The sequence below is a fragment of the Corvus kubaryi genome, unplaced genomic scaffold, assembly GCF_017639235.1.
Source record: "Corvus kubaryi isolate FWS band 111438036 unplaced genomic scaffold, C.kubaryi_AGA036_p1.0 65380, whole genome shotgun sequence".
Lineage (NCBI taxonomy): Eukaryota > Metazoa > Chordata > Aves > Passeriformes > Corvidae > Corvus > Corvus kubaryi.
Window position 1 is genome coordinate 189,798 of NW_024581961.1, and position 12,353 is coordinate 202,150.

General features: G+C 38.4%; 1 long non-coding RNA gene across 1 annotated transcript in view; it reads right to left on the reverse strand.

The window, feature by feature from the left end:
* Positions 1-341: 341 nt before the first annotated feature.
* LOC121673398 overlaps positions 342-12,353 on the reverse strand; it is a 32,144-nt gene continuing 20,132 nt past the window's right edge. Inside the window, exon 3 of the long non-coding RNA XR_006019200.1 lies at positions 342-1,336. This is a non-coding gene — a long non-coding RNA (uncharacterized LOC121673398). The remainder of the gene's footprint in view (positions 1,337-12,353) is intronic.

Consider the following 12,353-nt stretch of genomic DNA (forward strand, 5'->3'; position numbering starts at 1 on the left):
ATATGAGTTTACAAGTAGTGGACACTTTTTCTCCCAATATACTGGTTTAGCACATCCTTCATTACAGAGTGATCGTAATAATAGGGTTACTATTGATATTGTAGGACATTTTCCAGTGTAGACTAAAATGTGACATCTTTCTAATGATTTATTTTAAAAATCCTTCTTTAATCATATTTTCTATGAACATGGACAAAGAGTTTCTTCTCTTGTTTTATTCTTTTGGGTAGTTCTGATAATAACAAAAGATTAAAATAATCACGCTTTGTTGCATTTGGGGCAATACAACAAAATGTGGAATTTTTTTTTTTTTTAATCTTTTTATATTTTGCATTCAAAAATCAAGAATACTGAACCTTTTTGGACCCTTTCATACAATTGTCTGTGACTGGACTGATAGGTAGTGTCTTTTGTTTGTGTTTTGGATTGACCTTTCTTTAATCATTTGATTGATTAGATGTGTTCTGTCTGAATTATTCCATCAACTTAAGTTCTAGCCAGACTGCAGTTCTGAATTTGGCATCTTAGCTTCAGAACTTGTTTCTGTGACTTTGGACAGGGATCTATGTCACAGCCCAGGTTAGAGAGAACTTTATTCCTGGTTTGAATCTGGATGTGGACAAAAGGGATTACACACCAGTGATACTACAATCACTATATCTGTATTGCAGTAAAATGTGGCATCAGACTTTGAAAGTTGTATTGATACCAATCAGCATTGATGCTAACAGCTAGACTGAACCCCAGCTACTGCTGAACCCAGAATACCGCTTTATTATTCCACTATCCCCTCCCATGGGCCTCTGGCACACTTTTGCTGTGCACCTAAATCTCCTTTCCAATTGCTGAAAGGTCTTAATGGATTTCTCTTAGCATCTAGTATCTCCTGCAGGCATGTGTCATACCTGTGAATAAAGGAATGCCATAGACACATAGATGGACTTCTTTTCTTCCTCTTTTCTCTATAGTTTTCCTCATTTTCAATACTCTTGTGGGAGAGATGCCACAGCATTGAATATTGACTTGAGTTTGACAGTTTCTACCTTCCCAGACACAGTAGTGAGTGGTAAAATTATCTCCAGGCTTCCTTAGTGGAACAGAGTTTTGCTTGGGAATACAGTTGTGCTTATGGAAACTGAGCTTGCTGATCCATTAGTCAGTGTCAGAAGGAATATCAGTGACTGAAGTAGTGAAAATAATTGCAAGAGAAGTCTGGAACAAGTGAAAGATGAAACCCTGTGTTTATCCAAAGAAGATTCCTGTAGTCAACATGAAACAGGGAGGCAATTGCTATCTCAGTTTGTCTGGAAAAACGTTCATGGGTATGTGACTGCTCCTGTAGAGAAAAAAAAAAGAGAAAAATCAGAAGTCTCTATGAGACCCGGTGACACTGGGTCTGTTGTTGCAACTTATTTTCCCTTTCCTGCTCTGATAAATGCTTGTCCCAAGATCTTACTCCAATCAAAACTCCATACCTGAGGGGTGATTCATTATATAGTGCCGTCTTTTGGAGTTGTCTCTGAAAAACAGTTGCAGCTTTAAGGCAAAACAAAATGCAGTATGGATCCTTTAGGTGAAGTGAAGGGTAATAAGCAATACATATTTCCATAGGAATCCCATATGCGTAAGCAAGGACTTTCTGTTCTGTAGGACATTTAGTGATACTTTCTATGAAATCTAATCAGTTAGTGTCAATGCTATTTCATGCATGAGTTCTTCTCTTCTGTTACTCTAAGGCATTTTGCAACACCCCGTGTTTTATATGGACTGTGATCCAGCCAAGGATATGCTCATGCGTGGCTCCAGTGAGCTGCAAGCTGTGTGAGAAATGTTTGGTGTAACTTTAGTTTCTCCTATGGAGTGATGTATTATTCTGGGTTAGACATGGGGTTGAAGCTGTTGCTACCCAGGATTTTTTGTCGTTTCTGTGTGTCTAAGTCCTGATGCAAATATTTTTCTTTTTCAAAAGAGATGGGTTTTAATTCAGTGAGGTGTCTGGCCAGAGAAGTGCCAGGTACGTTTCAGAGTTGATGCCGTTGAATTACTACTGCAATTTTTCTTCAACAGCTGGGGGGAGCAGGAGAGCCGGATTCTCTACCTGGCCCCATATTAGAATTCTCACCCCAATCATTTGCTCTAAAGGAACATAAGGAAATCAAGAGGATGAAAATTAATCAAACAAAGAAGAAAGACTTCCCCCCCCCCCCCAACCATTGAAAGGCTTATCTTAAAGCAATTTCACAAGAAAATAAGATCAAAACCAAAGCAAATTGCATGCAACCTACGAACTCAGAAAAGCAACAATTACACAAGAGACTACACAAAAGACTATGCCCTATCATTAACTCTTCTTACTCAGCTACATTCTCAGCCAGTAATTATGACAGTCATGAACAGAAAATAGATTGATCACTGCAGAATCTCTTGGAAGACAAAGGAGAAAAAACCAACACATAAACCCAAAACAAAACAATAAGAAAATTTCTTATCAATAAAATTTCTGCCAAGCTACAGAAACAAATGAAATGCAAATTTAACAAATTAACTATGTGATTAACACACAGTGGGATCACTTCAGGCATTTTGCTTTGCTTCTCGCCAGAATGTAATCCTAGTGAGAGTTATTGCTGCATCAATATTTCCACAATGGTATCATAAAGAGAATTCAATGACATTATAGAAACTGCAGCCCTGTACTTTCAAAGCTGTAGTTTGAAACAAATTAGTGTTTTAAACATTAAGGCACTTTCATACTACTTGTTATATACCTTAGAGGGCAGAAGAAAAAAACTCAGCGGTCTTCTGGAGCCAATTGTGGGCTTGAATTTGACATCACTTTCATTCTGTTCCTTTTGAAAGCTGTCTTTGAGGCAGTGTTAGCTCAACCTCTTTAGAATGATAAAAGCCTCCCATCAGTGTTGACTGGTCTGTAGGTTGGGATGCTAAAGCTTAAATGAAATGTATATTACCAAGTGTACACAGAATTCAGAATAAAACCAAAAAAATCCCTTTCTGATGCCTGCAGTTGGGGCCAGTGTTAAATAATCCAGCTCTTGTGGAGATTGTGGGAGGAAGGGAAGCCTTCTGTGTGCATCTAGTATTTTAGGAAGCTGAAGTTCATCTCCCTCCTGTGTGAAAGCAGATCTTTAAAAAGGATTGAACAGCAAACTATATTTAAATCAATGTCACCAACGCCACTTAATCACATGCAAGCTTAATAATTAAAATCACCCTTTGAATATAATTTTCAAACTAAAGAATGAGCAGTGGATTTTATTAATGATAGACTCTTACACTACTTTTTTTTCTTTCTTATTTCAGTCAGCTGTAGGTTTGTGTCCTAAAAGGTTTTTTTACATGCAGATGTAAGGAAAACGTAGTGCTTACTCAAGCCAGCGGGGGATGATGGCTTAGACATTTTTGTGGCTGCTGTTAGGATTGCGAAACATCTTTAGTGCCACTTCACAGGATACTTCATTTCTTTTTTCAGACTTTCCCTATATAACGTCCAATTATCAGATTTTATGTGAGTGAAGCGATTTTCACTCTGAATGCATATTAAAGAGAACACATGTTTTCATTTTATGGACCTGTAACACTGAATCTTTACTAAAAGAGAATAAAATACTTATGAAAGGTTGTTACAGAGAGTGCACAGAAAAAGCAGTCTGGGTCTTATTTGCCAATTCCTTTGAGCGGTTACATTCCTCCTCCCATGTATCAATACACGTGAATTTTCACTTATCATAGTTTCACTAAAAATTGCTGCTACACTGGTGATCAGTAGAATCAATAGAGCCTTAACATAGATGGAAAAGGAGTAAAGACCACACTCTCAGCCACAGTGAAACGCTGAGGAATATGATGGGTTGAGAGGGGTTCTGAGAAATCTGAGAAAGGCTGCTGCTAACACAGACGTAATTCAGCACAAAGCCATGGCTCCCATGCACTGTAGTAGCTGGTGCTGACCATTTTGGCTTCTTCTGCAGTAGTAAATGAAACATGTCTGGGACTGTTCTCTGGCCAGCTGACAGGGAACAGCTAATGCCAGTGCTATTAAACTCTTCTTTCTCTCCTGCTAGGAATTGTCTCTGGCCAATGCTAACTCCTGAGCCATGCCCAGGCACAGGCCAAAAACGTGTCACTGGGTGCTGTGATGCTGGTACTCACTTAACAGCATTTACAGTCTATATTCAGTGCCTAGATATGTCTCTGGGTATGTGTCTTGGGACAATTGATTTTATTAGCTGGAACATAACCTAAACACTGAGCACAAGAAGTGGGTGCTGTCTTGATGTTTAACCTTCAGTTTATTAGGTGAAAATCTCTTATGTTTGTTTCTTATCTATGAAATGAACAAAAACATTTCTGTACTTCACAGGCTAGCAGGAGAATAAACATAATAAAAGACTAGGAATGGTATGATCGTGAGGCCTCTGATTTCTGTAATCAGAATAACTACATCCCTTCCTGTCCCATACTGTTTGTTCCATTCCAGAAGTTGAAAGGAATGAAGCAGATTAAAGTAGGATAACGGGTTGCTAGCTCAGAGAATTCCTTTGCCATCTGGGGAAATGTGTCAATTTTTCAGCTCTGCTTTCTCTACCGGATCGTGGTTACTGTTTTGGACCAGTATGTGTAAAAAAAAAAAACAAACCCTGTCTTTCCCCCATACTGAAAAGTCAACATTTTATTAATCCTATAATTCTTTTAATAGAATTTGTAAAGGAAAATTCTCTTCTTTTTAATAATCAGCCAGCCTAAATTCCAGCTTGGAATGTGCTCTTGTAGCCAAGGCATAAGTATAAAACCAGTGAAAAGGAGAGAAGAGATTTACAATGGAAATTCTGACAATCACTTTGCAATAATAGAGCTTGGAGACACCTGCTTTAATCAAGGTGGTGTGAATATTTAAAGTGGTCTATTTCTTGATTTTCAGTTCAGCTGATGAAATCATAATTTCCAGGGAAATAATTTTTTTCTTAGGGATGCATGAGGGAGAAAAAAAGTGAATGATCCTAATTTTCTATTCACTTGGTAGAAATAGATTATAGCTTTTTTAACCCTCTTGATTCCAGGGCTGGCAGATGGAGCTGAAGGAATTGCTTTTGTTTAGAAGTGATTCTTTTGAGTGATAGTGCAGTGCAGACACAAGGCTGGCTTGGGGTAACAATAATTCATGTAGTATAACCACAGCATGGTTTCTCTCTGATGTGGGAATGATTTGCTAAACTTTCTTTGAATTCGGTAGCCATTCTTGTGCTGTAAATAACACAAAATAATTTGGGCTTCTGAAGAAAGACAATTGTTCGTTGGGGAGGCTGACTCACACTACTTTGGTCTTTACTTCCATCAGCAGTGGAGTGGTGCTACTGGTTTTCAGGTGCTGTATACCAATTCTTGCCATGCTGAATGAAGATATGTTATTAAGGATAACATATCCAAAAGAATCCATAATGACAGGTGTACCTTTTGTCATGGTATAACCCCAGCTGGCAGCTCAGCCCCACTCAGCTGCTCACTCACTGCCCCTGGTGGGATGGGGGAGAGAATTGAAAAAGTGAGAAGACTCATGGATTGAGATAAAGCCAGTTTAATAGGGACAGCCGTGCATGCACACAAAGCAAAACAAGGAATTAATTCACTGCCTCCCATGGGCGAGCAGGTGTTCAGCCATGTCCAGGAAAGTGGGTGAGGAGGGTGAGAAGCAGAAAAGGCTTTGACACGTGCAAGTGCTGCTCAGCAATAGCACAAGGCATCTACATAAAATCAACACTGGTTTTAGTACAACTCTAAACATAGCCCCATACCTGTTACTCTGAAGAAAATTAATTCTACCTCAGCCAAAACCAGCACACTTTTTCAAACAATGAGTTATATTGTCATGCAGGATAGCTTAAGAAGGTCCACAAACTTCCAGAGAGCCATGTCATTTAGTTTACCAAGGATTTGTTTCAGCACTGCAAAACAGTTGGCTTATTTAGAGAACCACTTTAGAAAGATATATGACCAACAAATCCATGGGAAGACCACATGCCTTGTGAATGTAATTGTGAATTATATATCATGTCCTATGAAGAAACTGGAGAAAAATGTATGACTGGGAAGAAGGGTCGTGAAGTCAAAATAAGACTCCATAAAGAGTTAGTGTTATCTGATGTACCAACACTATCAATAGTACAGGATATATACCATAATCATAATTATTATGTCAAAAGATTAGAATGCTAAGAGGATAAAGCAAAGGGAATGCTACTTTACCTGTCTTGGTAGCTTAATACTTTTTTCCGTACTACTCTGTTTTAGTATTGTGTTGCATTCTTTATTTTTCCAGTTTCTTGGTCAGTTAACATAAATATGGTAAGACTCACCAGTGTCCGACTGTGGCTTTTTAGCTGGTTTTCCCCAATTCATTGTCAGTTGCTTCTCTGGCTAGTGTCTATTATTTAGATAATAATATAAAGCTCCAAGAAATAACATGCAATGTCTACTGGATGGAAAAGTAATTACTTTTTCACTATGGCCTAATTGTGCTGTTCAGTTGTGCCCTGCTTTATTTGATCTGATTTGACCTTCTTATTCTGTGACTACAGAAACAACTTGAAACATGTGAGGCACAGCAGTAAAGGATGCCTTTCTCTAATTCCCTTTGCTGCTTTCTTACTATTATTTCTTGCTATTATTTGATTTCACTAGATTTTCCTGCTGTTCAGGTCTTCTAGTTTCTTACCAAGGTGTGAAGTTCTGTTTCTTGTAGTTTTTTTCATCTTTCCTCATGCTTTTCCTTGCTTGGTGGCTGTTGACTCTTTAATTGGCATAAACATGATTCCTCCAAACATCTATGGTCAATGAACATTACCTCTTCTTCAGTGCCCCAAACTGACATACTTTTATCTACGTTGTTATCTGCAAATAATACTTGTTATCCAAGTAAACAGTAGTGACTTTCTGTCCTGGACCTTGCTCAGCTTCATGGTTTAATTAAGAACTCAGATTTAAGAGGAAATTTAGTAGTGTCATAAACTAAAAAATGTGCAAACTCTTCGGAGGACAGTAGTAGTGTTCAAGATGGTCATGATAAACTGTGAAAAGCAATTTTCAAACTAAAGCCAATATAAATAAAGTGTTATGCCTAGGAAGAAGGAAAAAATGAAATAAAAAACCCACCAAATATGAAAAAGGGATTAAATAGCTGGAAATTAATCCACAAAATAGAAGGCAGAAGGCTATCTTGTATCATATATATTGTACCTTAATAAGACTTAGTAACATTTATGTCAATATTATGCAGTCAGGAGAAATTCCATGGATTCTGGTGTATGTGCATGACTCTGGCAAATCCACATTTGGATGGGACCCACACGCACACAAGCTTCTACATAGCAGGAGTCCTGTCTCCATAAATAGACACTGTGTCTGTGCCACACTGCTCTTTGAAGAATGGTGACGGTAGGACACTGCAATATCCCACAGCAAGCACTCATCAAATACAAAACTTTGCAGCATCCATTGTGCAACTACAGCAAAAGAAAAAAGGAATTCTGTTCAGGAATATACTGATTGGAGTATTGTGCCCATGAAAGGGCAGGTAATTATTTACTTCCCATTGGTATTTAAGTTTCATCAGCCCAAGTCTCATCTTCCTAGGCAGCTGTCACACTTCAGGAAAAACTGTCAAGAATCTATAAAACAGTATCAAGAAGAAAAAGAGGTTAGATAGCTATCCTGTGATGATGGGAATGGAGTTCGCTTAGTCTAAAATAGGAAAGACTAAAGAGGGACATGACTACATTATCTTCTAACGTGCAAAAGATGTTACAAAGATGGTGGCAATTAATTGTTTAAAATCACCCAATGATGGAAAGATGTGAAATATATTCCTTCACAATTTCTGAGGAAATAGAATGGCTATAAGAACCAAAAGAGGCTCGAATAGGCTTCCTAGAGGGACTGTGGACTCTGCTATATAAGGTTTAGGACAATATACACCCATTGTGTAGATCATGCCCTGCTACTGTAGGATGTACTAAAAAAGTGTCTTCCAGCTCAATAAATGAAAAAAGAGACAGCATGAGACGATACCGAGATATTGTATTACTTGGCACTAGGATTGCATTATTTGTCTTCCAAGAAAGAAGACAATACACTGTCACATGGAGCAGTGCTTTTATGGATGTTTCTGATCACAGCATCATGAAAATGCAGTGATGGAAAGGACCTCAAAGTACCTTTTGCTCCAGCCCTTTAAACTGAAGAAGATTCAAATACGTCTGCTGCTTCAGAAGTGATTCAGAGCAGTGTGTTATTTGCAATTCTAGATTGATTCATTCTTAGTGTTGAATTTGAACATTATTATAAAATCCTTTTGCTGGTGTTTTGTTCTTCGGTCAAAAAAAACCCTTTATTTAACTTTGAGAGCAAGTTACACCTCTGAGGAAGCTACATTACTATAGTAAAAATTAACCTTGGGCTTGCACTTCTGATTTTTTCATAATTTCATTAAAAATATTTCAAAGTATGTAATTTTGGTGTGTTTTTTTAATCCCTCCCCCCAATAATGGGCCTATTATTGTTTTTTTTAACTTTATGAAATATTTTGGCCAAATATTTTGATACTAGAAAAAAATTGAAATGGGAATTCCTACTAAATAGAGAGTAAAATCTCCAAAGATTTTTATTAAAATTATGTTCTTTTTTCAACTTCTCTTTTTTATCTGTTTCTGCAATAATTTATGCTGTTGTAAATATTTTGTTATGATTTCCAAAGTTAGTGACTAGATGGTACCACCACAATGATTGAAGATCATGAAAATAACATCTTTTAAACTTATCCGAAAAGAAGGGTAATGTTGCCTCCAGGATCTGCTAGGAGTTGAGTACTACATATTTTACTTTATGAGGATTTCTGTGAGAAAATCGAGGATTTCTCTGAGATAATTGAGGATTTCTGTGAGATAATCGAGGATTTGAATTTACATCAAGTTACTCTGAAGAAACTGCCTTTTCATCCATGATTCCTCTAAGCAAAAGGAAAGGTGTTTTACTACAATCATCAACAGCAACTTTTATTAATCATGGCCTATGAAGGTTTAAAGAGGCTGTTTTAAGACAATTTCTGCCCCAAAACTGATATTATAAACTCACACTCTGGATTGTTTTGCAATGAACTCTTTATGTAACCATGCTTTAAAAATAGCAGTTTATCTATAGAGAACATCTCTGAATTAAACTGGTGGAGCAATAGCACCATTTTTGATGCTATTGAGAGTCCTCGGTGCTTTTTGCCATCAAAGTATAGAGTAGTGTTTTCTGGAGAAGTGGCCTGTGTCTGTGTGTATGTTTTTGTGTGTGTAAGAGAGAGAGAAACAGAAAAATAGAGAAAAAATAAGAAAGAGAAAGACAGTGAGAAGATAAGAAAAAAGGAACAAAAGAAAAAAGAGAAAGAAGGAAAAAATAAAGAGATGAAGAGGAAGAAAGCAAAAGAGGAAGGAAAGAAAGGAAGAAGGAAAAAACGAAGGAAAGAAAGACAAAGCCAGTAAAAAGGAAAAAATAAATAAATAAGCCTTTGTGTTTACGAATGCTTTGCAGGTTTAGTTGTTCCAGCAGTGTTATTAGAACCCACACCAAGAGCTGTTTTGGGTCCCGGGGCAAATAGATTCTTCTCCCCCTGATTCTTCACCTGGAAAAGTACCTGGGTGGTCCTGCCATGACACTCCTCTCTCCTCAGTGCCCTCCTCCCTTCCTGCTTGCACTGTAGCACAGAAAACTTACATATGGGGCAGCAGTGGCTGCCAAGAAGTGAGAGAAGCTGAGCCAAGCAGAGGAGAGGGCTGCAGCCAGAGGAGCAGGGGTGCTCTTCTGGCCCCAGTCCCTGCAAAGGGGAGCTGACCCCTTCTCCAGTGCCACTCAGCCCCCACTTTCCTTGTCTCAGCTGGCCCACCAAGCAATTCCTTCTCTAACTGGTGTCAGCATATCCTTATCAGCATTTTCAGAATTCACCTTATGTTCTCACTGCACTTAAAATGGGCCTGAAAATAAGGGCTTGGTTTAATTACCATGACTTGATGAGAGGATGCTGTGTCCACCTGTGCCGGAGCACAGGACATCTGCCCAGTTTAGCCACCACCACTGTGTGGCAGCCACCAAGCAGCCCAGGAAAGTGCCTGAAGAAATCACATTGCCTTTGTATGGCCTCCCCACTTCCTCTTTTTGATAGGGGACTAAGTGGTGTGCCTCCTGGCTTATACAAATTTTCCAGAATAGAATACCCTCCTGGAGATTGTGTTCTTGAGTTCAAAATGAAATTTTTAAATCTGCAGAGGTCTGTTAGACTGGAAAAGGGTTCATATTGTCACATTTTAGCATGTTGCAAATAATGATTTATGTGACTGAAAAAAAGCCATTTTGTTCAACGAGGTTTCATTATACTGTAAAAACACTGATCACAATGGTGCCATTAGCCCAGTCACACTGGCAAAACTTGAGAATGATGCCTGTGAGGGAGAAGACTGAAAACATCCTCCTCTTTTTCCTAAAGCATGAAGGGTATATTGATTTAGTTTTTCTAAAATGAAACTGCCAAATTCTACAAAACAAAAGCTTTTTCAAAACAAGATGTTAATCTATATCTAATACACATATAAGGTTAAATACAGTGTGAGAGGCAATAGATATTACTGCAGTTCTCTGGTTCACTGCTTTAACGGAGAGAAACCTAGCACAAATCTAATTTTAAAAGGAAATTGCTGAAAGAATGGATGTAATAGAATGGATATAAGAACAAGATATTTAAAAATTCCATGCTCAGATGGATAATAAGCACTTCAAAATTATTCCTGGCCACTGAGAAATGTGCACTTACTCCAAAGCAACTACTGCTCTTTAATAATTGCTAGCCAGTGTTTTTAATTCTGACAATTTGATTTTTAGTATTAAGGTGACTTTGGTTTGAATATATCTAAAGCCAAATGATCTAACAGAATTTTTAAAAATAAAACTGTGTATTTCTGACTTGAAAGAAGTCAACTACTAGACTTTTCCTGAGCTGTATTAGAATAATCAGCTTTTGAGGATGGTGAAGGAAATACCTTAATACCCAAACAGTATGGCTGAAAAGCAAATATTGATACTTTCTGGGAAACAGGATAGAAAATGAAAGACAAAATAGATTTCCCTTGTACTGTGTGTCAAGTATTTTCACAAGCCTGACAGGACTGATTTGCTGTTTAAAGCACAAACGGAAAATCATCACAAAAAGCACAAAAGACAGTTCATTTACTTTGCTCAGAAGACTAGCATTCAACATAACACAAGAAGAAAAGATGCTAAATGATTAAAAGAAGTCCATGGTGCATTGGGTCCAGGTTAAGAAGCAAGCTTGTGTCTGTTGACCCGAACTGGTGCTTGAGGGTGACTCAGCCGGTGCTTGAGAGGCGACTAGATCAAACATGGTAGTATAAACTAAGATTTCAAAGAAACATAGAGACCTGTGGTCCCTCAGAGCTACTGCTGTTGGATTCAGTGGCAAAACTCCCGCTGACAGAAGGACTGGTGTTTGCAGGACAAGTCAGTAACAAAAGGACCCACCTTTTGCAAATTAGGACAGACATTTGCTATGTAGAAGTTTGACTTGCTAGTAAAATTGTTGCAGAGGGATTTGAATTCACTAGCTGAAAAAAAATGATAAATGTATTAAGTTGTTTTGCATGCTGTGACAGATTAAGGGTAATCTTTTGAAAAGCTCCTACATCTTATTTCCAGGAGAGTCAGCGAGGTGTTTCAAGGGGCTTTGGATCAGTGCCTCAGTTAACTCGTGTCTGATTTTCCCTGTCAGTTGCTCCAACAGAGAGTCGTATGGCAGCCGGCAAGCTGTCTCACTGTGCCTTGAGGAATCACTTTCTAACTCACATCATAGCAGCTCTGCATAATAGGGGAGGATTGTAGTCTGCATTTGCGGGGCTAAACTCTGGCATTTGTGCCCCTTGTCTGTGCAAGTGGTATTGAGCCACTGTGGTCTACGACAGGCCCTCTTGGGCCACATGAGGTACTAGTGCTGGTAAGTATTGCAGTTGCAGCAGGTGCTCCTGCAGTGTGTCAGCCCTATTGCGTGAAACACCGCGGACACCAGGCTAACAGTGAAGTCATTACACTGCTCTTTCTCTGTTCTTTGTCTTTCTTATGGTTCCTATTTTGTTGGTTTTTTCAGGCATCTTAGAGAAATGCAAAGATTTTCTACAGGGATAATTTATGCCATGAACAAAGCAGTTCATTGCAGTTAAAGCAGTTGCTCACAGAATGAGACGCACAAAAGATAGCTAGGAATCGCTAAGTGCTAGGCTAAGCACTTATGTGCT